The sequence below is a fragment of the Elephas maximus genome, chromosome 6 (assembly GCF_024166365.1).
Source record: "Elephas maximus indicus isolate mEleMax1 chromosome 6, mEleMax1 primary haplotype, whole genome shotgun sequence".
NCBI lineage: Eukaryota > Metazoa > Chordata > Mammalia > Proboscidea > Elephantidae > Elephas > Elephas maximus.
The window spans coordinates 3710765-3735819 of NC_064824.1; positions in this window are offsets into that span (position 1 = coordinate 3710765).

A 25055-nucleotide genomic window follows, 5' to 3' on the forward strand; every position below is an offset into this window, starting at 1 on the left:
TGGCCCTCTCCGTTCAGGTCTTTTCTTGCCTGCAGGACTCTGGTGGGACCAACGCTGGCCTGAGGGATTCCCAGTTTGGGAGTATTCTCGCCTGCGGGAATTCCCTTCGGGCCTATTCTGGTCCGCGGAACTCTCCTTTCGGGCCTATTCTCGCCTGCGGGACGTTCCGATCGGGCCTTTCTGGCCTGTGGGACTCTCCATTAGAGCTAATCTCACCTGTGGGACTCTCCGTTCGAGACTATTCTTGCCTGCGGGGCTCTCCTTTCGGGCCTATTCTTGCCTGTGGGACTCTGTTCGGGCCTCTTCTTGCCAGCACGGCTCCTCTACTCCGGCCTATTCTTGCCTGTGGGAGTCTGTTCGGGCCTATGGTTTCTTCCGAAAATCTCCGTTCGGGCCTATTCTTGCCTACGGGACTCTATACGCGCCTATGCTTGCCTGCGGGAATGTCGGTTCAGGCCTATGCTGGCCTGCGAGATTCTCAGTTTGAGCGTATTCTCGCCTGCGGGACTTCCCTTCGGGCCTATTCTGGCCTGCGGGACTCTTCGTTCGGGCCTATGCTTGCCTGCGGGAATCTCCGTTCAGGCGTATGCTGGCCTGCGGGTCTCTCCGTTCGGGCCTATTCTTGCCTGCGGGACTCTCCGTTTGGGCGTATCCTTGCCTGCGGGACTCTGTTCGGGCCTCTTCTTGCCTGCACGGCTCCTCTACTCGGGCCTATTTTTGCTTGTGGGACTCTATTGGGACCTATTCTTGCCTCCGACAATCTCCGTTCGGGCCTATTCTGGCCTGCGGGACTCTTCTTTCGGGCCTATGCTTCCCTTCGGCAATCTCCGTTCAGGCGTATGCTGGCCTGCGGGACTCTGTTCGGGCCTTTGGTTGCTTTCGGAAATCCCCGTTCTGGCCTATTCTGGCCTGCGGAATTCTGTTCAGGGTTATTCTTGCTCCGGGAATCTCTGTTCGGGCCTATGCCCGCCTGCGGGGCTCTCCGTTCGGACCTTTTTCGCCTACGGGACTGTCCGTTCGGGCCTCTTCTCTGGAGCGGGACATTACTCGGGCCTATTCTCTGGAGCGGGACTTTAGTCGGGCCTACTCTTGCCTACGGGGCTCCTCTATTCTTGCCGCTGGGATTCTGTTCGGGCCTATTCTTGTCTGCGGGACTCTCCGTTTGAGTCTATTCTTGCCTGTGGGTTCTCCGTTCAGGGCTACTCTTGCCAGCGGGACTGTGTTCGGGCCTATTCTGGCATGCAGGACTCTCCGTTCGGGCCTATTCTGGCCTGCGGGACTCTGTTTGGGCCTATGCTTGCCTGCAGGAATCTCTGTTCCGGCCTATTGTGGCCTGCAGGACTCTCCGTTCGGGCCTATTCTGGCCTCTGGACTCTGTTTGGGCCTATGCTTGCCTAGGGGAATCTCCGTTCAGGCGTATGCTGGCCTGCGGTATTCTCAATTTGGGCATATTCTCTCGCCTGTGGGGCTTTCCTTTGGGCCTATTCTCGCCTGCGCAACTCTCCGTTCGGGCCTATTCTTGCCTGCGTGTCTCTCCGTTCGGGACAATTCTGACCTGCAAAACTCTCCGTTCGGACCTAATCTAGCCTCTGGGAGTCTCCTTTGGGGTCTCCTGTTGCGTGCGGGGCTGCTCTATTCCAGCCTTTTGTGCTTACGCAGCTCCGATATTCGGTCCTGTTCTAGCATGCAGAGCTCCGCTACTCAGGCCTGATTGTGCGTGCGGGGCTCCACTACTTGGGCCTGTTCGTGCATGCGGGGCTCCGCTACTCGGGTCTGTTCGTGCTTGCAGGGCTCTGCTACTCGGGCCTGTTCGTGCGTGCGGGGCTCCGCTATTCAGGCCTGATAGTGTGTGCGGGGCTCCTCTATTCAGGCCTGTCCTTCCCTGCGGGACTCTATTCAGGCCTATACTTCCCTGCCGGACTCTGTTCGGGCCTATTCTGGCCTGCGAGACTCTCCGCTCACTCCTATCGTGGTCTGCGGGACCCTCGTTCGGGCCCGTTCTCGCCTTCGAGACCCTCTGTTCGGGCTTTTCTGGCCTGCGGGACTCTCCGTTCGGGCCTATTCTTGTGAGCGGGTCTCTATTCGGGCCTATTTTTGCCTAAGGGCTCCTCTATTCGGGCCTCTTCTGGCCTGCGGGACTCTCCGTTCGGGCCTGTTCTCACCTGCGGAACTCTCCGTTCGGGCCTTTCTGGCCTTCGGGACTCTGTTCGGGTCTCTTCTTGCCAGCGGAGCTCTTCGTTTGGGCCTATTCTTGCCTGCAGGACTCTGTTCGGGCCTCTTCTTGCCTGCACAGCCCCTCTACTCGGGCCTATTTTTGCCTGCGGGACTCTGTCCAGGCCTATTGTTGCCCCCGGGAAACTCCGTTCGGTCTTATTCTGGCTTGTGGGACTCTGTTCGGGCCTACGCTTGCCTGCGGGAATCTCCTTTCAGGGTTATGCTGACCTGTGGGATTCTCAGTTTGGGCATATTCTCGCCTGCACGACATCTCTTCGGGCCTATTCTCGCCCGCAGGACATCTCTTCGGGCCTATTCTCACCCGCGGGACTCTCCGTTCGGTCGTTTCTAGCCTGCGGGACTCTCCGTTCGGGCCTAATCTTGGGAGCGGGACTCTACTTGAGCCTATTCTTGCCTAGGGACCTCTTCTATTCGTGCTTATTCTTGCCAGTGGGACTCTATTCAGGCCCGTTCCTGCCTGCGAGATTCTGCGTTCGGGCTTATTCTTGCTTGCCGGACAGTGTTCTGGCGTCTTCTTGCCAGCACGGCTCCTCTACTCAGGCCACTTTTTGCCTTCGGGACACCGTTCGGGTCTATTCTAGGTCCGGGAATCTCCGTTCGGGCCTATGCTGGCCTGCTGGACTCTGTTCGGGCCTATGCTTGCCTGCGGGAATGACCGTTCGGGCCTTTCTGGCCTGCGGGACTCTCCGTTCAGGCCTATTCTCCGGAGCGGGACTTTACTCGGGCCTATTCTTGCCTCCGGGGCTCCTCTATTCTTGCCTATTCTTGCCTCCGGGAATCTCCGTTCTGGCCTGTTGGGGCCTGCGGGACTCTGTTCGGGCCTATGCTTGCCTGCGGGAATCACCGTTCAGGGCAATTCTGGCCTGTGGGACTCTCCGTTCGGGCATATTCTCACTGCGGGACTCTCCGTTTGGGCGTATTCTCACCTGCGGCTCTCTGCGCTCGGGCCTTTCTGGCCTGTGGCCCTCTCCGTTCAGGTCTTTTCTTGCCTGCAGGACTCTGGTGGGACCAACGCTGGCCTGAGGGATTCCCAGTTTGGGAGTATTCTCGCCTGCGGGAATTCCCTTCGGGCCTATTCTGGTCCGCGGGACTCTCCTTTCGGGCCTATTCTCGCCTGCGGGACGTTCCGATCGGGCCTTTCTGGCCTGTGGGACTCTCCATTAGAGCTAATCTCACCTGTGGGACTCTCCGTTCGAGACTATTCTTGCCTGCGGGGCTCTCCTTTCGGGCCTATTCTTGCCTGTGGGACTCTGTTCGGGCCTCTTCTTGCCAGCACGGCTCCTCTACTCCGGCCTATTCTTGCCTGTGGGAGTCTGTTCGGGCCTATGGTTTCTTCCGAAAATCTCCGTTCGGGCCTATTCTTGCCTACGGGACTCTATACGCGCCTATGCTTGCCTGCGGGAATGTCGGTTCAGGCCTATGCTGGCCTGCGAGATTCTCAGTTTGAGCGTATTCTCGCCTGCGGGACTTCCCTTCGGGCCTATTCTGGCCTGCGGGACTCTTCGTTCGGGCCTATGCTTGCCTGCGGGAATCTCCGTTCAGGCGTATGCTGGCCTGCGGGTCTCTCCGTTCGGGCCTATTCTTGCCTGCGGGACTCTCCGTTTGGGCGTATCCTTGCCTGCGGGACTCTGTTCGGGCCTCTTCTTGCCTGCACGGCTCCTCTACTCGGGCCTATTTTTGCTTGTGGGACTCTATTGGGACCTATTCTTGCCTCCGACAATCTCCGTTCGGGCCTATTCTGGCCTGCGGGACTCTTCTTTCGGGCCTATGCTTCCCTTCGGCAATCTCCGTTCAGGCGTATGCTGGCCTGCGGGACTCTGTTCGGGCCTTTGGTTGCTTTCGGAAATCCCCGTTCTGGCCTATTCTGGCCTGCGGAATTCTGTTCAGGGTTATTCTTGCTCCGGGAATCTCTGTTCGGGCCTATGCCCGCCTGCGGGGCTCTCCGTTCGGACCTTTTTCGCCTACGGGACTGTCCGTTCGGGCCTCTTCTCTGGAGCGGGACATTACTCGGGCCTATTCTCTGGAGCGGGACTTTAGTCGGGCCTACTCTTGCCTACGGGGCTCCTCTATTCTTGCCGCTGGGATTCTGTTCGGGCCTATTCTTGTCTGCGGGACTCTCCGTTTGAGTCTATTCTTGCCTGTGGGTTCTCCGTTCAGGGCTACTCTTGCCAGCGGGACTGTGTTCGGGCCTATTCTGGCATGCAGGACTCTCCGTTCGGGCCTATTCTGGCCTGCGGGACTCTGTTTGGGCCTATGCTTGCCTGCAGGAATCTCTGTTCCGGCCTATTGTGGCCTGCAGGACTCTCCGTTCGGGCCTATTCTGGCCTCTGGACTCTGTTTGGGCCTATGCTTGCCTAGGGGAATCTCCGTTCAGGCGTATGCTGGCCTGCGGTATTCTCAATTTGGGCATATTCTCTCGCCTGTGGGGCTTTCCTTTGGGCCTATTCTCGCCTGCGCAACTCTCCGTTCGGGCCTATTCTTGCCTGCGTGTCTCTCCGTTCGGGACAATTCTGACCTGCAAAACTCTCCGTTCGGACCTAATCTAGCCTCTGGGAGTCTCCTTTGGGGTCTCCTGTTGCGTGCGGGGCTGCTCTATTCCAGCCTTTTGTGCTTACGCAGCTCCGATATTCGGTCCTGTTCTAGCATGCAGAGCTCCGCTACTCAGGCCTGATTGTGCGTGCGGGGCTCCACTACTTGGGCCTGTTCGTGCATGCGGGGCTCCGCTACTCGGGTCTGTTCGTGCTTGCAGGGCTCTGCTACTCGGGCCTGTTCGTGCGTGCGGGGCTCCGCTATTCAGGCCTGATAGTGTGTGCGGGGCTCCTCTATTCAGGCCTGTCCTTCCCTGCGGGACTCTATTCAGGCCTATACTTCCCTGCCGGACTCTGTTCGGGCCTATTCTGGCCTGCGAGACTCTCCGCTCACTCCTATCGTGGTCTGCGGGACCCTCGTTCGGGCCCGTTCTCGCCTTCGAGACCCTCTGTTCGGGCTTTTCTGGCCTGCGGGACTCTCCGTTCGGGCCTATTCTTGTGAGCGGGTCTCTATTCGGGCCTATTTTTGCCTAAGGGCTCCTCTATTCGGGCCTCTTCTGGCCTGCGGGACTCTCCGTTCGGGCCTGTTCTCACCTGCGGAACTCTCCGTTCGGGCCTTTCTGGCCTTCGGGACTCTGTTCGGGTCTCCTCTTGCCAGCGGGGCTCTTCGTTTGGGCCTATTCTTGCCTGCAGGACTCTGTTCGGGCCTCTTCTTGCCTGCACAGCCCCTCTACTCGGGCCTATTTTTGCCTGCGGGACTCTGTCCAGGCCTATTGTTGCCCCCGGGAAACTCCGTTCGGTCTTATTCTGGCTTGTGGGACTCTGTTCGGGCCTACGCTTGCCTGCGGGAATCTCCTTTCAGGGTTATGCTGACCTGTGGGATTCTCAGTTTGGGCATATTCTCGCCTGCACGACATCTCTTCGGGCCTATTCTCGCCCGCAGGACATCTCTTCGGGCCTATTCTCACCCGCGGGACTCTCCGTTCGGTCGTTTCTAGCCTGCGGGACTCTCCGTTCGGGCCTAATCTTGGGAGCGGGACTCTACTTGAGCCTATTCTTGCCTAGGGACCTCTTCTATTCGTGCTTATTCTTGCCAGTGGGACTCTATTCAGGCCCGTTCCTGCCTGCGAGATTCTGCGTTCGGGCTTATTCTTGCTTGCCGGACAGTGTTCTGGCGTCTTCTTGCCAGCACGGCTCCTCTACTCAGGCCACTTTTTGCCTTCGGGACACCGTTCGGGTCTATTCTAGGTCCGGGAATCTCCGTTCGGGCCTATGCTGGCCTGCTGGACTCTGTTCGGGCCTATGCTTGCCTGCGGGAATGACCGTTCGGGCCTTTCTGGCCTGCGGGACTCTCCGTTCAGGCCTATTCTCCGGAGCGGGACTTTACTCGGGCCTATTCTTGCCTCCGGGGCTCCTCTATTCTTGCCTATTCTTGCCTCCGGGAATCTCCGTTCTGGCCTGTTGGGGCCTGCGGGACTCTGTTCGGGCCTATGCTTGCCTGCGGGAATCACCGTTCAGGGCAATTCTGGCCTGTGGGACTCTCCGTTCGGGCATATTCTCACCTGCGGGACTCTCCGTTTGGGCGTATTCTCACCTGCGGCTCTCTGCGCTCGGGCCTTTCTGGCCTGTGGCCCTCTCCGTTCAGGTCTTTTCTTGCCTGCAGGACTCTGGTGGGACCAACGCTGGCCTGAGGGATTCCCAGTTTGGGAGTATTCTCGCCTGCGGGAATTCCCTTCGGGCCTATTCTGGTCCGCGGGACTCTCCTTTCGGGCCTATTCTCGCCTGCGGGACGTTCCGATCGGGCCTTTCTGGCCTGTGGGACTCTCCATTAGAGCTAATCTCACCTGTGGGACTCTCCGTTCGAGACTATTCTTGCCTGCGGGGCTCTCCTTTCGGGCCTATTCTTGCCTGTGGGACTCTGTTCGGGCCTCTTCTTGCCAGCACGGCTCCTCTACTCCGGCCTATTCTTGCCTGTGGGAGTCTGTTCGGTCCTATGGTTTCTTCCGAAAATCTCCGTTCCGGCCTATTCTTGCCTACGGGACTCTATACGCGCCTATGCTTGCCTGCGGGAATGTCGGTTCAGGCCTATGCTGGCCTGCGAGATTCTCAGTTTGAGCGTATTCTCGCCTGCGGGACTTCCCTTCGGGCCTATTCTGGCCTGCGGGACTCTTCGTTCGGGCCTATGCTTGCCTGCGGGAATCTCCGTTCAGGCGTATGCTGGCCTGCGGGTCTCTCCGTTCGGGCCTATTCTTGCCTGCGGGACTCTCCGTTTGGGCGTATCCTTGCCTGCGGGACTCTGTTCGGGCCTCTTCTTGCCTGCACGGCTCCTCTACTCGGGCCTATTTTTGCTTGTGGGACTCTATTGGGACCTATTCTTGCCTCCGACAATCTCCGTTCGGGCCTATTCTGGCCTGCGGGACTCTTCTTTCGGGCCTATGCTTCCCTTCGGCAATCTCCGTTCAGGCGTATGCTGGCCTGCGGGACTCTGTTCGGGCCTTTGGTTGCTTTCGGAAATCCCCGTTCTGGCCTATTCTGGCCTGCGGAATTCTGTTCAGGGTTATTCTTGCTCCGGGAATCTCTGTTCGGGCCTATGCCTGCCTGCGGGGCTCTCCGTTCGGACCTTTTTCGCCTACGGGACTGTCCGTTCGGGCCTCTTCTCTGGAGCGGGACATTACTCGGGCCTATTCTCTGGAGCGGGACTTTAGTCGGGCCTACTCTTGCCTACGGGGCTCCTCTATTCTTGCCGCTGGGATTCTGTTCGGGCCTATTCTTGTCTGCGGGACTCTCCGTTTGAGTCTATTCTTGCCTGTGGGTTCTCCGTTCAGGGCTACTCTTGCCAGCGGGACTGTGTTCGGGCCTATTCTGGCATGCAGGACTCTCCGTTCGGGCCTATTCTGGCCTGCGGGACTCTGTTTGGGCCTATGCTTGCCTGCAGGAATCTCTGTTCCGGCCTCTTGTGGCCTGCAGGACTCTCCGTTCGGGCCTATTCTGGCCTCTGGACTCTGTTTGGGCCTATGCTTGCCTAGGGGAATCTCCGTTCAGGCGTATGCTGGCCTGCGGTATTCTCAATTTGGGCATATTCTCTCGCCTGTGGGGCTTTCCTTTGGGCCTATTCTCGCCTGCGCAACTCTCCGTTCGGGCCTATTCTTGCCTGCGTGTCTCTCCGTTCGGGACAATTCTGACCTGCAAAACTCTCCGTTCGGACCTAATCTAGCCTCTGGGAGTCTCCTTTGGGGTCTCCTGTTGCGTGCGGGGCTGCTCTATTCCAGCCTTTTGTGCTTACGCAGCTCCGATATTCGGTCCTGTTCTAGCATGCAGAGCTCCGCTACTCAGGCCTGATTGTGCGTGCGGGGCTCCACTACTTGGGCCTGTTCGTGCATGCGGGGCTCCGCTACTCGGGTCTGTTCGTGCTTGCAGGACTCTGCTACTCGGGCCTGTTCGTGCGTGCGGGGCTCCTCTATTCAGGCCTGTCCTTCCCTGCGGGACTCTATTCAGGCCTATACTTCCCTGCCGGACTCTGTTCGGGCCTATTCTGGCCTGCGAGACTCTCCGCTCACTCCTCTCGTGGTCTGCGGGACCCTCGTTCGGGCCCATTCTCGCCTTCGAGACCCTCTGTTCGGGCTTTTCTGGCCTGCGGGACTCTCCGTTCGGGCCTATTCTTGTGAGCGGGTCTCTATTCGGGCCTATTTTTGCCTAAGGGCTCCTCTATTCGGGCCTCTTCTGGCCTGCGGGACTCTCCGTTCGGGCCTGTTCTCACCTGCGGAACTCTCCGTTCGGGCCTTTCTGGCCTTCGGGACTCTGTTCGGGTCTCCTCTTGCCAGCGGGGCTCTTCGTTTGGGCCTATTCTTGCCTGCAGGACTCTGTTCGGGCCTCTTCTTGCCTGCACAGCCCCTCTACTCGGGCCTATTTTTGCCTGCGGGACTCTGTCCAGGCCTATTGTTGCCCCCGGGAAACTCCGTTCGGTCTTATTCTGGCTTGTGGGACTCTGTTCGGGCCTACGCTTGCCTGCGGGAATCTCCTTTCAGGGTTATGCTGACCTGTGGGATTCTCAGTTTGGGCATATTCTCGCCTGCACGACATCTCTTCGGGCCTATTCTCGCCCGCAGGACATCTCTTCGGGCCTATTCTCACCCGCGGGACTCTCCGTTCGGTCGTTTCTAGCCTGCGGGACTCTCCGTTCGGGCCTAATCTTGGGAGCGGGACTCTACTTGAGCCTATTCTTGCCTAGGGACCTCTTCTATTCGTGCTTATTCTTGCCAGTGGGACTCTATTCAGGCCCGTTCCTGCCTGCGAGATTCTGCGTTCGGGCTTATTCTTGCTTGCCGGACAGTGTTCTGGCGTCTTCTTGCCAGCACGGCTCCTCTACTCAGGCCACTTTTTGCCTTCGGGACACCGTTCGGGTCTATTCTAGGTCCGGGAATCTCCGTTCGGGCCTATGCTGGCCTGCTGGACTCTGTTCGGGCCTATGCTTGCCTGCGGGAATGACCGTTCGGGCCTTTCTGGCCTGCGGGACTCTCCGTTCAGGCCTATTCTCCGGAGCGGGACTTTACTCGGGCCTATTCTTGCCTCCGGGGCTCCTCTATTCTTGCCTATTCTTGCCTCCGGGAATCTCCGTTCTGGCCTGTTGGGGCCTGCGGGACTCTGTTCGGGCCTATGCTTGCCTGCGGGAATCACCGTTCAGGGCAATTCTGGCCTGTGGGACTCTCCGTTCGGGCATATTCTCACCTGCGGGACTCTCCGTTTGGGCGTATTCTCACCTGCGGCTCTCTGCGCTCGGGCCTTTCTGGCCTGTGGCCCTCTCCGTTCAGGTCTTTTCTTGCCTGCAGGACTCTGGTGGGACCAACGCTGGCCTGAGGGATTCCCAGTTTGGGAGTATTCTCGCCTGCGGGAATTCCCTTCGGGCCTATTCTGGTCCGCGGGACTCTCCTTTCGGGCCTATTCTCGCCTGCGGGACGTTCCGATCGGGCCTTTCTGGCCTGTGGGACTCTCCATTAGAGCTAATCTCACCTGTGGGACTCTCCGTTCGAGACTATTCTTGCCTGCGGGGCTCTCCTTTCGGGCCTATTCTTGCCTGTGGGACTCTGTTCGGGCCTCTTCTTGCCAGCACGGCTCCTCTACTCCGGCCTATTCTTGCCTGTGGGAGTCTGTTCGGTCCTATGGTTTCTTCCGAAAATCTCCGTTCCGGCCTATTCTTGCCTACGGGACTCTATACGCGCCTATGCTTGCCTGCGGGAATGTCGGTTCAGGCCTATGCTGGCCTGCGAGATTCTCAGTTTGAGCGTATTCTCGCCTGCGGGACTTCCCTTCGGGCCTATTCTGGCCTGCGGGACTCTTCGTTCGGGCCTATGCTTGCCTGCGGGAATCTCCGTTCAGGCGTATGCTGGCCTGCGGGTCTCTCCGTTCGGGCCTATTCTTGCCTGCGGGACTCTCCGTTTGGGCGTATCCTTGCCTGCGGGACTCTGTTCGGGCCTCTTCTTGCCTGCACGGCTCCTCTACTCGGGCCTATTTTTGCTTGTGGGACTCTATTGGGACCTATTCTTGCCTCCGACAATCTCCGTTCGGGCCTATTCTGGCCTGCGGGACTCTTCTTTCGGGCCTATGCTTCCCTTCGGCAATCTCCGTTCAGGCGTATGCTGGCCTGCGGGACTCTGTTCGGGCCTTTGGTTGCTTTCGGAAATCCCCGTTCTGGCCTATTCTGGCCTGCGGAATTCTGTTCAGGGTTATTCTTGCTCCGGGAATCTCTGTTCGGGCCTATGCCTGCCTGCGGGGCTCTCCGTTCGGACCTTTTTCGCCTACGGGACTGTCCGTTCGGGCCTCTTCTCTGGAGCGGGACATTACTCGGGCCTATTCTCTGGAGCGGGACTTTAGTCGGGCCTACTCTTGCCTACGGGGCTCCTCTATTCTTGCCGCTGGGATTCTGTTCGGGCCTATTCTTGTCTGCGGGACTCTCCGTTTGAGTCTATTCTTGCCTGTGGGTTCTCCGTTCAGGGCTACTCTTGCCAGCGGGACTGTGTTCGGGCCTATTCTGGCATGCAGGACTCTCCGTTCGGGCCTATTCTGGCCTGCGGGACTCTGTTTGGGCCTATGCTTGCCTGCAGGAATCTCTGTTCCGGCCTCTTGTGGCCTGCAGGACTCTCCGTTCGGGCCTATTCTGGCCTCTGGACTCTGTTTGGGCCTATGCTTGCCTAGGGGAATCTCCGTTCAGGCGTATGCTGGCCTGCGGTATTCTCAATTTGGGCATATTCTCTCGCCTGTGGGGCTTTCCTTTGGGCCTATTCTCGCCTGCGCAACTCTCCGTTCGGGCCTATTCTTGCCTGCGTGTCTCTCCGTTCGGGACAATTCTGACCTGCAAAACTCTCCGTTCGGACCTAATCTAGCCTCTGGGAGTCTCCTTTGGGGTCTCCTGTTGCGTGCGGGGCTGCTCTATTCCAGCCTTTTGTGCTTACGCAGCTCCGATATTCGGTCCTGTTCTAGCATGCAGAGCTCCGCTACTCAGGCCTGATTGTGCGTGCGGGGCTCCACTACTTGGGCCTGTTCGTGCATGCGGGGCTCCGCTACTCGGGTCTGTTCGTGCTTGCAGGACTCTGCTACTCGGGCCTGTTCGTGCGTGCGGGGCTCCTCTATTCAGGCCTGTCCTTCCCTGCGGGACTCTATTCAGGCCTATACTTCCCTGCCGGACTCTGTTCGGGCCTATTCTGGCCTGCGAGACTCTCCGCTCACTCCTCTCGTGGTCTGCGGGACCCTCGTTCGGGCCCATTCTCGCCTTCGAGACCCTCTGTTCGGGCTTTTCTGGCCTGCGGGACTCTCCGTTCGGGCCTATTCTTGTGAGCGGGTCTCTATTCGGGCCTATTTTTGCCTAAGGGCTCCTCTATTCGGGCCTCTTCTGGCCTGCGGGACTCTCCGTTCGGGCCTGTTCTCACCTGCGGAACTCTCCGTTCGGGCCTTTCTGGCCTTCGGGACTCTGTTCGGGTCTCCTCTTGCCAGCGGGGCTCTTCGTTTGGGCCTATTCTTGCCTGCAGGACTCTGTTCGGGCCTCTTCTTGCCTGCACAGCCCCTCTACTCGGGCCTATTTTTGCCTGCGGGACTCTGTCCAGGCCTATTGTTGCCCCCGGGAAACTCCGTTCAGTCTTATTCTGGCTTGTGGGACTCTGTTCGGGCCTACGCTTGCCTGCGGGAATCTCCTTTCAGGGTTATGCTGACCTGTGGGATTCTCAGTTTGGGCATATTCTCGCCTGCACGACATCTCTTCGGGCCTATTCTCGCCCGCAGGACATCTCTTCGGGCCTATTCTCACCCGCGGGACTCTCCGTTCGGTCGTTTCTAGCCTGCGGGACTCTCCGTTCGGGCCTAATCTTGGGAGCGGGACTCTACTTGAGCCTATTCTTGCCTAGGGACCTCTTCTATTCGTGCTTATTCTTGCCAGTGGGACTCTATTCAGGCCCGTTCCTGCCTGCGAGATTCTGCGTTCGGGCTTATTCTTGCTTGCCGGACAGTGTTCTGGCGTCTTCTTGCCAGCACGGCTCCTCTACTCAGGCCACTTTTTGCCTTCGGGACACCGTTCGGGTCTATTCTAGGTCCGGGAATCTCCGTTCGGGCCTATGCTGGCCTGCTGGACTCTGTTCGGGCCTATGCTTGCCTGCGGGAATGACCGTTCGGGCCTTTCTGGCCTGCGGGACTCTCCGTTCAGGCCTATTCTCCGGAGCGGGACTTTACTCGGGCCTATTCTTGCCTCCGGGGCTCCTCTATTCTTGCCTATTCTTGCCTCCGGGAATCTCCGTTCTGGCCTGTTGGGGCCTGCGGGACTCTGTTCGGGCCTATGCTTGCCTGCGGGAATCACCGTTCAGGGCAATTCTGGCCTGTGGGACTCTCCGTTCGGGCATATTCTCACTGCGGGACTCTCCGTTTGGGCGTATTCTCACCTGCGGCTCTCTGCGCTCGGGCCTTTCTGGCCTGTGGCCCTCTCCGTTCAGGTCTTTTCTTGCCTGCAGGACTCTGGTGGGACCAACGCTGGCCTGAGGGATTCCCAGTTTGGGAGTATTCTCGCCTGCGGGAATTCCCTTCGGGCCTATTCTGGTCCGCGGGACTCTCCTTTCGGGCCTATTCTCGCCTGCGGGACGTTCCGATCGGGCCTTTCTGGCCTGTGGGACTCTCCATTAGAGCTAATCTCACCTGTGGGACTCTCCGTTCGAGACTATTCTTGCCTGCGGGGCTCTCCTTTCGGGCCTATTCTTGCCTGTGGGACTCTGTTCGGGCCTCTTCTTGCCAGCACGGCTCCTCTACTCCGGCCTATTCTTGCCTGTGGGAGTCTGTTCGGGCCTATGGTTTCTTCCGAAAATCTCCGTTCGGGCCTATTCTTGCCTACGGGACTCTATACGCGCCTATGCTTGCCTGCGGGAATGTCGGTTCAGGCCTATGCTGGCCTGCGAGATTCTCAGTTTGAGCGTATTCTCGCCTGCGGGACTTCCCTTCGGGCCTATTCTGGCCTGCGGGACTCTTCGTTCGGGCCTATGCTTGCCTGCGGGAATCTCCGTTCAGGCGTATGCTGGCCTGCGGGTCTCTCCGTTCGGGCCTATTCTTGCCTGCGGGACTCTCCGTTTGGGCGTATCCTTGCCTGCGGGACTCTGTTCGGGCCTCTTCTTGCCTGCACGGCTCCTCTACTCGGGCCTATTTTTGCTTGTGGGACTCTATTGGGACCTATTCTTGCCTCCGACAATCTCCGTTCGGGCCTATTCTGGCCTGCGGGACTCTTCTTTCGGGCCTATGCTTCCCTTCGGCAATCTCCGTTCAGGCGTATGCTGGCCTGCGGGACTCTGTTCGGGCCTTTGGTTGCTTTCGGAAATCCCCGTTCTGGCCTATTCTGGCCTGCGGAATTCTGTTCAGGGTTATTCTTGCTCCGGGAATCTCTGTTCGGGCCTATGCCCGCCTGCGGGGCTCTCCGTTCGGACCTTTTTCGCCTACGGGACTGTCCGTTCGGGCCTCTTCTCTGGAGCGGGACATTACTCGGGCCTATTCTCTGGAGCGGGACTTTAGTCGGGCCTACTCTTGCCTACGGGGCTCCTCTATTCTTGCCGCTGGGATTCTGTTCGGGCCTATTCTTGTCTGCGGGACTCTCCGTTTGAGTCTATTCTTGCCTGTGGGTTCTCCGTTCAGGGCTACTCTTGCCAGCGGGACTGTGTTCGGGCCTATTCTGGCATGCAGGACTCTCCGTTCGGGCCTATTCTGGCCTGCGGGACTCTGTTTGGGCCTATGCTTGCCTGCAGGAATCTCTGTTCCGGCCTATTGTGGCCTGCAGGACTCTCCGTTCGGGCCTATTCTGGCCTCTGGACTCTGTTTGGGCCTATGCTTGCCTAGGGGAATCTCCGTTCAGGCGTATGCTGGCCTGCGGTATTCTCAATTTGGGCATATTCTCTCGCCTGTGGGGCTTTCCTTTGGGCCTATTCTCGCCTGCGCAACTCTCCGTTCGGGCCTATTCTTGCCTGCGTGTCTCTCCGTTCGGGACAATTCTGACCTGCAAAACTCTCCGTTCGGACCTAATCTAGCCTCTGGGAGTCTCCTTTGGGGTCTCCTGTTGCGTGCGGGGCTGCTCTATTCCAGCCTTTTGTGCTTACGCAGCTCCGATATTCGGTCCTGTTCTAGCATGCAGAGCTCCGCTACTCAGGCCTGATTGTGCGTGCGGGGCTCCACTACTTGGGCCTGTTCGTGCATGCGGGGCTCCGCTACTCGGGTCTGTTCGTGCTTGCAGGGCTCTGCTACTCGGGCCTGTTCGTGCGTGCGGGGCTCCGCTATTCAGGCCTGATAGTGTGTGCGGGGCTCCTCTATTCAGGCCTGTCCTTCCCTGCGGGACTCTATTCAGGCCTATACTTCCCTGCCGGACTCTGTTCGGGCCTATTCTGGCCTGCGAGACTCTCCGCTCACTCCTATCGTGGTCTGCGGGACCCTCGTTCGGGCCCGTTCTCGCCTTCGAGACCCTCTGTTCGGGCTTTTCTGGCCTGCGGGACTCTCCGTTCGGGCCTATTCTTGTGAGCGGGTCTCTATTCGGGCCTATTTTTGCCTAAGGGCTCCTCTATTCGGGCCTCTTCTGGCCTGCGGGACTCTCCGTTCGGGCCTGTTCTCACCTGCGGAACTCTCCGTTCGGGCCTTTCTGGCCTTCGGGACTCTGTTCGGGTCTCCTCTTGCCAGCGGGGCTCTTCGTTTGGGCCTATTCTTGCCTGCAGGACTCTGTTCGGGCCTCTTCTTGCCTGCACAGCCCCTCTACTCGGGCCTATTTTTGCCTGCGGGACTCTGTCCAGGCCTATTGTTGCCCCCGGGAAACTCCGTTCGGTCTTATTCTGGCTTGTGGGACTCTGTTCGGGCCTACGCTTGCCTGCGGGAATCTCCTTTCAGGGTTATGCTGACCTGTGGGATTCTCAGTTTGGGCATATTCTCGCCTGCACGACATCTCTTCGGGCCTATTCTCGCCCGCAGGACATCTCTTCGGGCCTATTCTCACCCGCGGGACTCTCCGTTCGGTCGTTTCTAGCCTGCGGGACTCTCCGTTCGGGCCTAATCTTGGGAGCGGGACTCTACTTGAGCCTATTCTTGCCTAGGGACCTCTTCTATTCGTGCTTATTCTTGCCAGTGGGACTCTATTCAGGCCCGTTCCTGCCTGCGAGATTCTGCGTTCGGGCTTATTCTTGCTTGCCGGACAGTGTTCTGGCGTCTTCTTGCCAGCACGGCTCCTCTACTCAGGCCACTTTTTGCCTTCGGGACACCGTTCGGGTCTATTCTAGGTCCGGGAATCTCCGTTCGGGCCTATGCTGGCCTGCTGGACTCTGTTCGGGCCTATGCTTGCCTGCGGGAATGACCGTTCGGGCCTTTCTGGCCTGCGGGACTCTCCGTTCAGGCCTATTCTCCGGAGCGGGACTTTACTCGGGCCTATTCTTGCCTCCGGGGCTCCTCTATTCTTGCCTATTCTTGCCTCCGGGAATCTCCGTTCTGGCCTGTTGGGGCCTGCGGGACTCTGTTCGGGCCTATGCTTGCCTGCGGGAATCACCGTTCAGGGCAATTCTGGCCTGTGGGACTCTCCGTTCGGGCATATTCTCACCTGCGGGACTCTCCGTTTGGGCGTATTCTCACCTGCGGCTCTCTGCGCTCGGGCCTTTCTGGCCTGTGGCCCTCTCCGTTCAGGTCTTTTCTTGCCTGCAGGACTCTGGTGGGACCAACGCTGGCCTGAGGGATTCCCAGTTTGGGAGTATTCTCGCCTGCGGGAATTCCCTTCGGGCCTATTCTGGTCCGCGGGACTCTCCTTTCGGGCCTATTCTCGCCTGCGGGACGTTCCGATCGGGCCTTTCTGGCCTGTGGGACTCTCCATTAGAGCTAATCTCACCTGTGGGACTCTCCGTTCGAGACTATTCTTGCCTGCGGGGCTCTCCTTTCGGGCCTATTCTTGCCTGTGGGACTCTGTTCGGGCCTCTTCTTGCCAGCACGGCTCCTCTACTCCGGCCTATTCTTGCCTGTGGGAGTCTGTTCGGTCCTATGGTTTCTTCCGAAAATCTCCGTTCCGGCCTATTCTTGCCTACGGGACTCTATACGCGCCTATGCTTGCCTGCGGGAATGTCGGTTCAGGCCTATGCTGGCCTGCGAGATTCTCAGTTTGAGCGTATTCTCGCCTGCGGGACTTCCCTTCGGGCCTATTCTGGCCTGCGGGACTCTTCGTTCGGGCCTATGCTTGCCTGCGGGAATCTCCGTTCAGGCGTATGCTGGCCTGCGGGTCTCTCCGTTCGGGCCTATTCTTGCCTGCGGGACTCTCCGTTTGGGCGTATCCTTGCCTGCGGGACTCTGTTCGGGCCTCTTCTTGCCTGCACGGCTCCTCTACTCGGGCCTATTTTTGCTTGTGGGACTCTATTGGGACCTATTCTTGCCTCCGACAATCTCCGTTCGGGCCTATTCTGGCCTGCGGGACTCTTCTTTCGGGCCTATGCTTCCCTTCGGCAATCTCCGTTCAGGCGTATGCTGGCCTGCGGGACTCTGTTCGGGCCTTTGGTTGCTTTCGGAAATCCCCGTTCTGGCCTATTCTGGCCTGCGGAATTCTGTTCAGGGTTATTCTTGCTCCGGGAATCTCTGTTCGGGCCTATGCCTGCCTGCGGGGCTCTCCGTTCGGACCTTTTTCGCCTACGGGACTGTCCGTTCGGGCCTCTTCTCTGGAGCGGGACATTACTCGGGCCTATTCTCTGGAGCGGGACTTTAGTCGGGCCTACTCTTGCCTACGGGGCTCCTCTATTCTTGCCGCTGGGATTCTGTTCGGGCCTATTCTTGTCTGCGGGACTCTCCGTTTGAGTCTATTCTTGCCTGTGGGTTCTCCGTTCAGGGCTACTCTTGCCAGCGGGACTGTGTTCGGGCCTATTCTGGCATGCAGGACTCTCCGTTCGGGCCTATTCTGGCCTGCGGGACTCTGTTTGGGCCTATGCTTGCCTGCAGGAATCTCTGTTCCGGCCTCTTGTGGCCTGCAGGACTCTCCGTTCGGGCCTATTCTGGCCTCTGGACTCTGTTTGGGCCTATGCTTGCCTAGGGGAATCTCCGTTCAGGCGTATGCTGGCCTGCGGTATTCTCAATTTGGGCATATTCTCTCGCCTGTGGGGCTTTCCTTTGGGCCTATTCTCGCCTGCGCAACTCTCCGTTCGGGCCTATTCTTGCCTGCGTGTCTCTCCGTTCGGGACAATTCTGACCTGCAAAACTCTCCGTTCGGACCTAATCTAGCCTCTGGGAGTCTCCTTTGGGGTCTCCTGTTGCGTGCGGGGCTGCTCTATTCCAGCCTTTTGTGCTTACGCAGCTCCGATATTCGGTCCTGTTCTAGCATGCAGAGCTCCGCTACTCAGGCCTGATTGTGCGTGCGGGGCTCCACTACTTGGGCCTGTTCGTGCATGCGGGGCTCCGCTACTCGGGTCTGTTCGTGCTTGCAGGACTCTGCTACTCGGGCCTGTTCGTGCGTGCGGGGCTCCTCTATTCAGGCCTGTCCTTCCCTGCGGGACTCTATTCAGGCCTATACTTCCCTGCCGGACTCTGTTCGGGCCTATTCTGGCCTGCGAGACTCTCCGCTCACTCCTCTCGTGGTCTGCGGGACCCTCGTTCGGGCCCATTCTCGCCTTCGAGACCCTCTGTTCGGGCTTTTCTGGCCTGCGGGACTCTCCGTTCGGGCCTATTCTTGTGAGCGGGTCTCTATTCGGGCCTATTTTTGCCTAAGGGCTCCTCTATTCGGGCCTCTTCTGGCCTGCGGGACTCTCCGTTCGGGCCTGTTCTCACCTGCGGAACTCTCCGTTCGGGCCTTTCTGGCCTTCGGGACTCTGTTCGGGTCTCCTCTTGCCAGCGGGGCTCTTCGTTTGGGCCTATTCTTGCCTGCAGGACTCTGTTCGGGCCTCTTCTTGCCTGCACAGCCCCTCTACTCGGGCCTATTTTTGCCTGCGGGACTCTGTCCAGGCCTATTGTTGCCCCCGGGAAACTCCGTTCGGTCTTATTCTGGCTTGTGGGACTCTGTTCGGGCCTACGCTTGCCTGCGGGAATCTCCTTTCAGGGTTATGCTGACCTGTGGGATTCTCAGTTTGGGCATATTCTCGCCTGCACGACATCTCTTCGGGCCTATTCTCGCCCGCAGGACATCTCTTCGGGCCTATTCTCACCCGCGGGACTCTCCGTTCGGTCGTTTCTAGCCTGCGGGACTCTCCGTTCGGGCCTAATCTTGGGAGCGGGACTCTACTTGAGCCTATTCTTGCCTAGGGACCTCTTCTATTCGTGCTTATTCTTGCCAGTGGGACTCTATTCAGGCCCGTTCCTGCCTGCGAGATTCTGCGTTCGGGCTTATTCTTGCTTGCCGGACAGTGTTCTGGCGTCTTCTTGCCAGCACGGCTCCTCTACTCAGGCCACTTTTTGCCTTCGGGACACCGTTCGGGTCTATTCTAGGTCCGGGAATCTCCGTTCGGGCCTATGCTGGCCTGCTGGACTCTGTTCGGGCCTATGCTTGCCTGCGGGAATGACCGTTCGGGCCTTTCTGGCCTGCGGGACTCTCCGTTCAGGCCTATTCTCCGGAGCGGGACTTTACTCGGGCCTATTCTTGCCTCCGGGGCTCCTCTATTCTTGCCTATTCTTGCCTCCGGGAATCTCCGTTCTGGCCTGTTGGGGCCTGCGGGACTCTGTTCGGGCCTATGCTTGCCTGCGGGAATCACCGTTCAGGGCAATTCTGGCCTGTGGGACTCTCCGTTCGGGCATATTCTCACCTGCGGGACTCTCCGTTTGGGCGTATTCTCACCTGCGGCTCTCTGCGCTCGGGCCTTTCTGGCCTGTGGCCCTCTCCGTTCAGGTCTTTTCTTGCCTGCAGGACTCTGGTGGGACCAACGCTGGCCTGAGGGATTCCCAGTTTGGGAGTATTCTCGCCTGCGGGAATTCCCTTCGGGCCTATTCTGGTCCGCGGGACTCTCCTTTCGGGCCTATTCTCGCCTGCGGGACGTTCCGATCGGGCCTTTCTGGCCTGTGGGACTCTCCATTAGAGCTAATCTCACCTGTGGGACTCTCCGTTCGAGACTATTCTTGCCTGCGGGGCTCTCCTTTCGGGCCTATTCTTGCCTGTGGGACTCTGTTCGGGCCTCTTCTTGCCAGCACGGCTCCTCTACTCCGGCCTATTCTTGCCTGTGGGAGTCTGTTCGGTCCTATGGTTTCTTCCGAAAATCTCCGTTCCGGCCTATTCTTGCCTACGGGACTCTATACGCGCCTATGCTTGCCTGCGGGAATGTCGGTTCAGGCCTATGCTGGCCTGCGAGATTCTCAGTTTGAGCGTATTCTCGCCTGCGGGACTTCCCTTCGGGCCTATTCTGGCCTGCGGGACTCTTCGTTCGGGCCTATGCTTGCCTGCGGGAATCTCCGTTCAGGCGTATGCTGGCCTGCGGGTCTCTCCGTTCGGGCCTATTCTTGCCTGCGGGACTCTCCGTTTGGGCGTATCCTTGCCTGCGGGACTCTGTTCGGGCCTCTTCTTGCCTGCACGGCTCCTCTACTCGGGCCTATTTTTGCTTGTGGGACTCTATTGGGACCTATTCTTGCCTCCGACAATCTCCGTTCGGGCCTATTCTGGCCTGCGGGACTCTTCTTTCGGGCCTATGCTTCCCTTCGGCAATCTCCGTTCAGGCGTATGCTGGCCTGCGGGACTCTGTTCGGGCCTTTGGTTGCTTTCGGAAATCCCCGTTCTGGCCTATTCTGGCCTGCGGAATTCTGTTCAGGGTTATTCTTGCTCCGGGAATCTCTGTTCGGGCCTATGCCTGCCTGCGGGGCTCTCCGTTCGGACCTTTTTCGCCTACGGGACTGTCCGTTCGGGCCTCTTCTCTGGAGCGGGACATTACTCGGGCCTATTCTCTGGAGCGGGACTTTAGTCGGGCCTACTCTTGCCTACGGGGCTCCTCTATTCTTGCCGCTGGGATTCTGTTCGGGCCTATTCTTGTCTGCGGGACTCTCCGTTTGAGTCTATTCTTGCCTGTGGGTTCTCCGTTCAGGGCTACTCTTGCCAGCGGGACTGTGTTCGGGCCTATTCTGGCATGCAGGACTCTCCGTTCGGGCCTATTCTGGCCTGCGGGACTCTGTTTGGGCCTATGCTTGCCTGCAGGAATCTCTGTTCCGGCCTCTTGTGGCCTGCAGGACTCTCCGTTCGGGCCTATTCTGGCCTCTGGACTCTGTTTGGGCCTATGCTTGCCTAGGGGAATCTCCGTTCAGGCGTATGCTGGCCTGCGGTATTCTCAATTTGGGCATATTCTCTCGCCTGTGGGGCTTTCCTTTGGGCCTATTCTCGCCTGCGCAACTCTCCGTTCGGGCCTATTCTTGCCTGCGTGTCTCTCCGTTCGGGACAATTCTGACCTGCAAAACTCTCCGTTCGGACCTAATCTAGCCTCTGGGAGTCTCCTTTGGGGTCTCCTGTTGCGTGCGGGGCTGCTCTATTCCAGCCTTTTGTGCTTACGCAGCTCCGATATTCGGTCCTGTTCTAGCATGCAGAGCTCCGCTACTCAGGCCTGATTGTGCGTGCGGGGCTCCACTACTTGGGCCTGTTCGTGCATGCGGGGCTCCGCTACTCGGGTCTGTTCGTGCTTGCAGGACTCTGCTACTCGGGCCTGTTCGTGCGTGCGGGGCTCCTCTATTCAGGCCTGTCCTTCCCTGCGGGACTCTATTCAGGCCTATACTTCCCTGCCGGACTCTGTTCGGGCCTATTCTGGCCTGCGAGACTCTCCGCTCACTCCTCTCGTGGTCTGCGGGACCCTCGTTCGGGCCCATTCTCGCCTTCGAGACCCTCTGTTCGGGCTTTTCTGGCCTGCGGGACTCTCCGTTCGGGCCTATTCTTGTGAGCGGGTCTCTATTCGGGCCTATTTTTGCCTAAGGGCTCCTCTATTCGGGCCTCTTCTGGCCTGCGGGACTCTCCGTTCGGGCCTGTTCTCACCTGCGGAACTCTCCGTTCGGGCCTTTCTGGCCTTCGGGACTCTGTTCGGGTCTCCTCTTGCCAGCGGGGCTCTTCGTTTGGGCCTATTCTTGCCTGCAGGACTCTGTTCGGGCCTCTTCTTGCCTGCACAGCCCCTCTACTCGGGCCTATTTTTGCCTGCGGGACTCTGTCCAGGCCTATTGTTGCCCCCGGGAAACTCCGTTCGGTCTTATTCTGGCTTGTGGGACTCTGTTCGGGCCTACGCTTGCCTGCGGGAATCTCCTTTCAGGGTTATGCTGACCTGTGGGATTCTCAGTTTGGGCATATTCTCGCCTGCACGACATCTCTTCGGGCCTATTCTCGCCCGCAGGACATCTCTTCGGGCCTATTCTCACCCGCGGGACTCTCCGTTCGGTCGTTTCTAGCCTGCGGGACTCTCCGTTCGGGCCTAATCTTGGGAGCGGGACTCTACTTGAGCCTATTCTTGCCTAGGGACCTCTTCTATTCGTGCTTATTCTTGCCAGTGGGACTCTATTCAGGCCCGTTCCTGCCTGCGAGATTCTGCGTTCGGGCTTATTCTTGCTTGCCGGACAGTGTTCTGGCGTCTTCTTGCCAGCACGGCTCCTCTACTCGGGCCACTTTTTGCCTTCGGGACACCGTTCGGGTCTATTCTAGGTCCGGGAATCTCCGTTCGGGCCTATGCTGGCCTGCTGGACTCTGTTCGGGCCTATGCTTGCCTGCGGGAATGACCGTTCGGGCCTTTCTGGCCTGCGGGACTCTCCGTTCAGGCCTATTCTCCGGAGCGGGACTTTACTCGGGCCTATTCTTGCCTCCGGGGCTCCTCTATTCTTGCCTATTCTTGCCTCCGGGAATCTCCGTTCTGGCCTGTTGGGGCCTGCGGGACTCTGTTCGGGCCTATGCTTGCCTGCGGGAATCACCGTTCAGGGCAATTCTGGCCTGTGGGACTCTCCGTTCGGGCATATTCTCACCTGCGGGACTCTCCGTTTGGGCGTATTCTCACCTGCGGCTCTCTGCGCTCGGGCCTTTCTGGCCTGTGGCCCTCTCCGTTCAGGTCTTTTCTTGCCTGCAGGACTCTGGTGGGACCAACGCTGGCCTGAGGGATTCCCAGTTTGGGAGTATTCTCGCCTGCGGGAATTCCCTTCGGGCCTATTCTGGTCCGCGGGACTCTCCTTTCGGGCCTATTCTCGCCTGCGGGACGTTCCGATCGGGCCTTTCTGGCCTGTGGGACTCTCCATTAGAGCTAATCTCACCTGTGGGACTCTCCGTTCGAGACTATTCTTGCCTGCGGGGCTCTCCTTTCGGGCCTATTCTTGCCTGTGGGACTCTGTTCGGGCCTCTTCTTGCCAGCACGGCTCCTCTACTCCGGCCTATTCTTGCCTGTGGGAGTCTGTTCGGTCCTATGGTTTCTTCCGAAAATCTCCGTTCCGGCCTATTCTTGCCTACGGGACTCTATACGCGCCTATGCTTGCCTGCGGGAATGTCGGTTCAGGCCTATGCTGGCCTGCGAGATTCTCAGTTTGAGCGTATTCTCGCCTGCGGGACTTCCCTTCGGGCCTATTCTGGCCTGCGGGACTCTTCGTTCGGGCCTATGCTTGCCTGCGGGAATCTCCGTTCAGGCGTATGCTGGCCTGCGGGTCTCTCCGTTCGGGCCTATTCTTGCCTGCGGGACTCTCCGTTTGGGCGTATCCTTGCCTGCGGGACTCTGTTCGGGCCTCTTCTTGCCTGCACGGCTCCTCTACTCGGGCCTATTTTTGCTTGTGGGACTCTATTGGGACCTATTCTTGCCTCCGACAATCTCCGTTCGGGCCTATTCTGGCCTGCGGGACTCTTCTTTCGGGCCTATGCTTCCCTTCGGCAATCTCCGTTCAGGCGTATGCTGGCCTGCGGGACTCTGTTCGGGCCTTTGGTTGCTTTCGGAAATCCCCGTTCTGGCCTATTCTGGCCTGCGGAATTCTGTTCAGGGTTATTCTTGCTCCGGGAATCTCTGTTCGGGCCTATGCCTGCCTGCGGGGCTCTCCGTTCGGACCTTTTTCGCCTACGGGACTGTCCGTTCGGGCCTCTTCTCTGGAGCGGGACATTACTCGGGCCTATTCTCTGGAGCGGGACTTTAGTCGGGCCTACTCTTGCCTACGGGGCTCCTCTATTCTTGCCGCTGGGATTCTGTTCGGGCCTATTCTTGTCTGCGGGACTCTCCGTTTGAGTCTATTCTTGCCTGTGGGTTCTCCGTTCAGGGCTACTCTTGCCAGCGGGACTGTGTTCGGGCCTATTCTGGCATGCAGGACTCTCCGTTCGGGCCTATTCTGGCCTGCGGGACTCTGTTTGGGCCTATGCTTGCCTGCAGGAATCTCTGTTCCGGCCTCTTGTGGCCTGCAGGACTCTCCGTTCGGGCCTATTCTGGCCTCTGGACTCTGTTTGGGCCTATGCTTGCCTAGGGGAATCTCCGTTCAGGCGTATGCTGGCCTGCGGTATTCTCAATTTGGGCATATTCTCTCGCCTGTGGGGCTTTCCTTTGGGCCTATTCTCGCCTGCGCAACTCTCCGTTCGGGCCTATTCTTGCCTGCGTGTCTCTCCGTTCGGGACAATTCTGACCTGCAAAACTCTCCGTTCGGACCTAATCTAGCCTCTGGGAGTCTCCTTTGGGGTCTCCTGTTGCGTGCGGGGCTGCTCTATTCCAGCCTTTTGTGCTTACGCAGCTCCGATATTCGGTCCTGTTCTAGCATGCAGAGCTCCGCTACTCAGGCCTGATTGTGCGTGCGGGGCTCCACTACTTGGGCCTGTTCGTGCATGCGGGGCTCCGCTACTCGGGTCTGTTCGTGCTTGCAGGACTCTGCTACTCGGGCCTGTTCGTGCGTGCGGGGCTCCTCTATTCAGGCCTGTCCTTCCCTGCGGGACTCTATTCAGGCCTATACTTCCCTGCCGGACTCTGTTCGGGCCTATTCTGGCCTGCGAGACTCTCCGCTCACTCCTCTCGTGGTCTGCGGGACCCTCGTTCGGGCCCATTCTCGCCTTCGAGACCCTCTGTTCGGGCTTTTCTGGCCTGCGGGACTCTCCGTTCGGGCCTATTCTTGTGAGCGGGTCTCTATTCGGGCCTATTTTTGCCTAAGGGCTCCTCTATTCGGGCCTCTTCTGGCCTGCGGGACTCTCCGTTCGGGCCTGTTCTCACCTGCGGAACTCTCCGTTCGGGCCTTTCTGGCCTTCGGGACTCTGTTCGGGTCTCCTCTTGCCAGCGGGGCTCTTCGTTTGGGCCTATTCTTGCCTGCAGGACTCTGTTCGGGCCTCTTCTTGCCTGCACAGCCCCTCTACTCGGGCCTATTTTTGCCTGCGGGACTCTGTCCAGGCCTATTGTTGCCCCCGGGAAACTCCGTTCGGTCTTATTCTGGCTTGTGGGACTCTGTTCGGGCCTACGCTTGCCTGCGGGAATCTCCTTTCAGGGTTATGCTGACCTGTGGGATTCTCAGTTTGGGCATATTCTCGCCTGCACGACATCTCTTCGGGCCTATTCTCGCCCGCAGGACATCTCTTCGGGCCTATTCTCACCCGCGGGACTCTCCGTTCGGTCGTTTCTAGCCTGCGGGACTCTCCGTTCGGGCCTAATCTTGGGAGCGGGACTCTACTTGAGCCTATTCTTGCCTAGGGACCTCTTCTATTCGTGCTTATTCTTGCCAGTGGGACTCTATTCAGGCCCGTTCCTGCCTGCGAGATTCTGCGTTCGGGCTTATTCTTGCTTGCCGGACAGTGTTCTGGCGTCTTCTTGCCAGCACGGCTCCTCTACTCGGGCCACTTTTTGCCTTCGGGACACCGTTCGGGTCTATTCTAGGTCCGGGAATCTCCGTTCGGGCCTATGCTGGCCT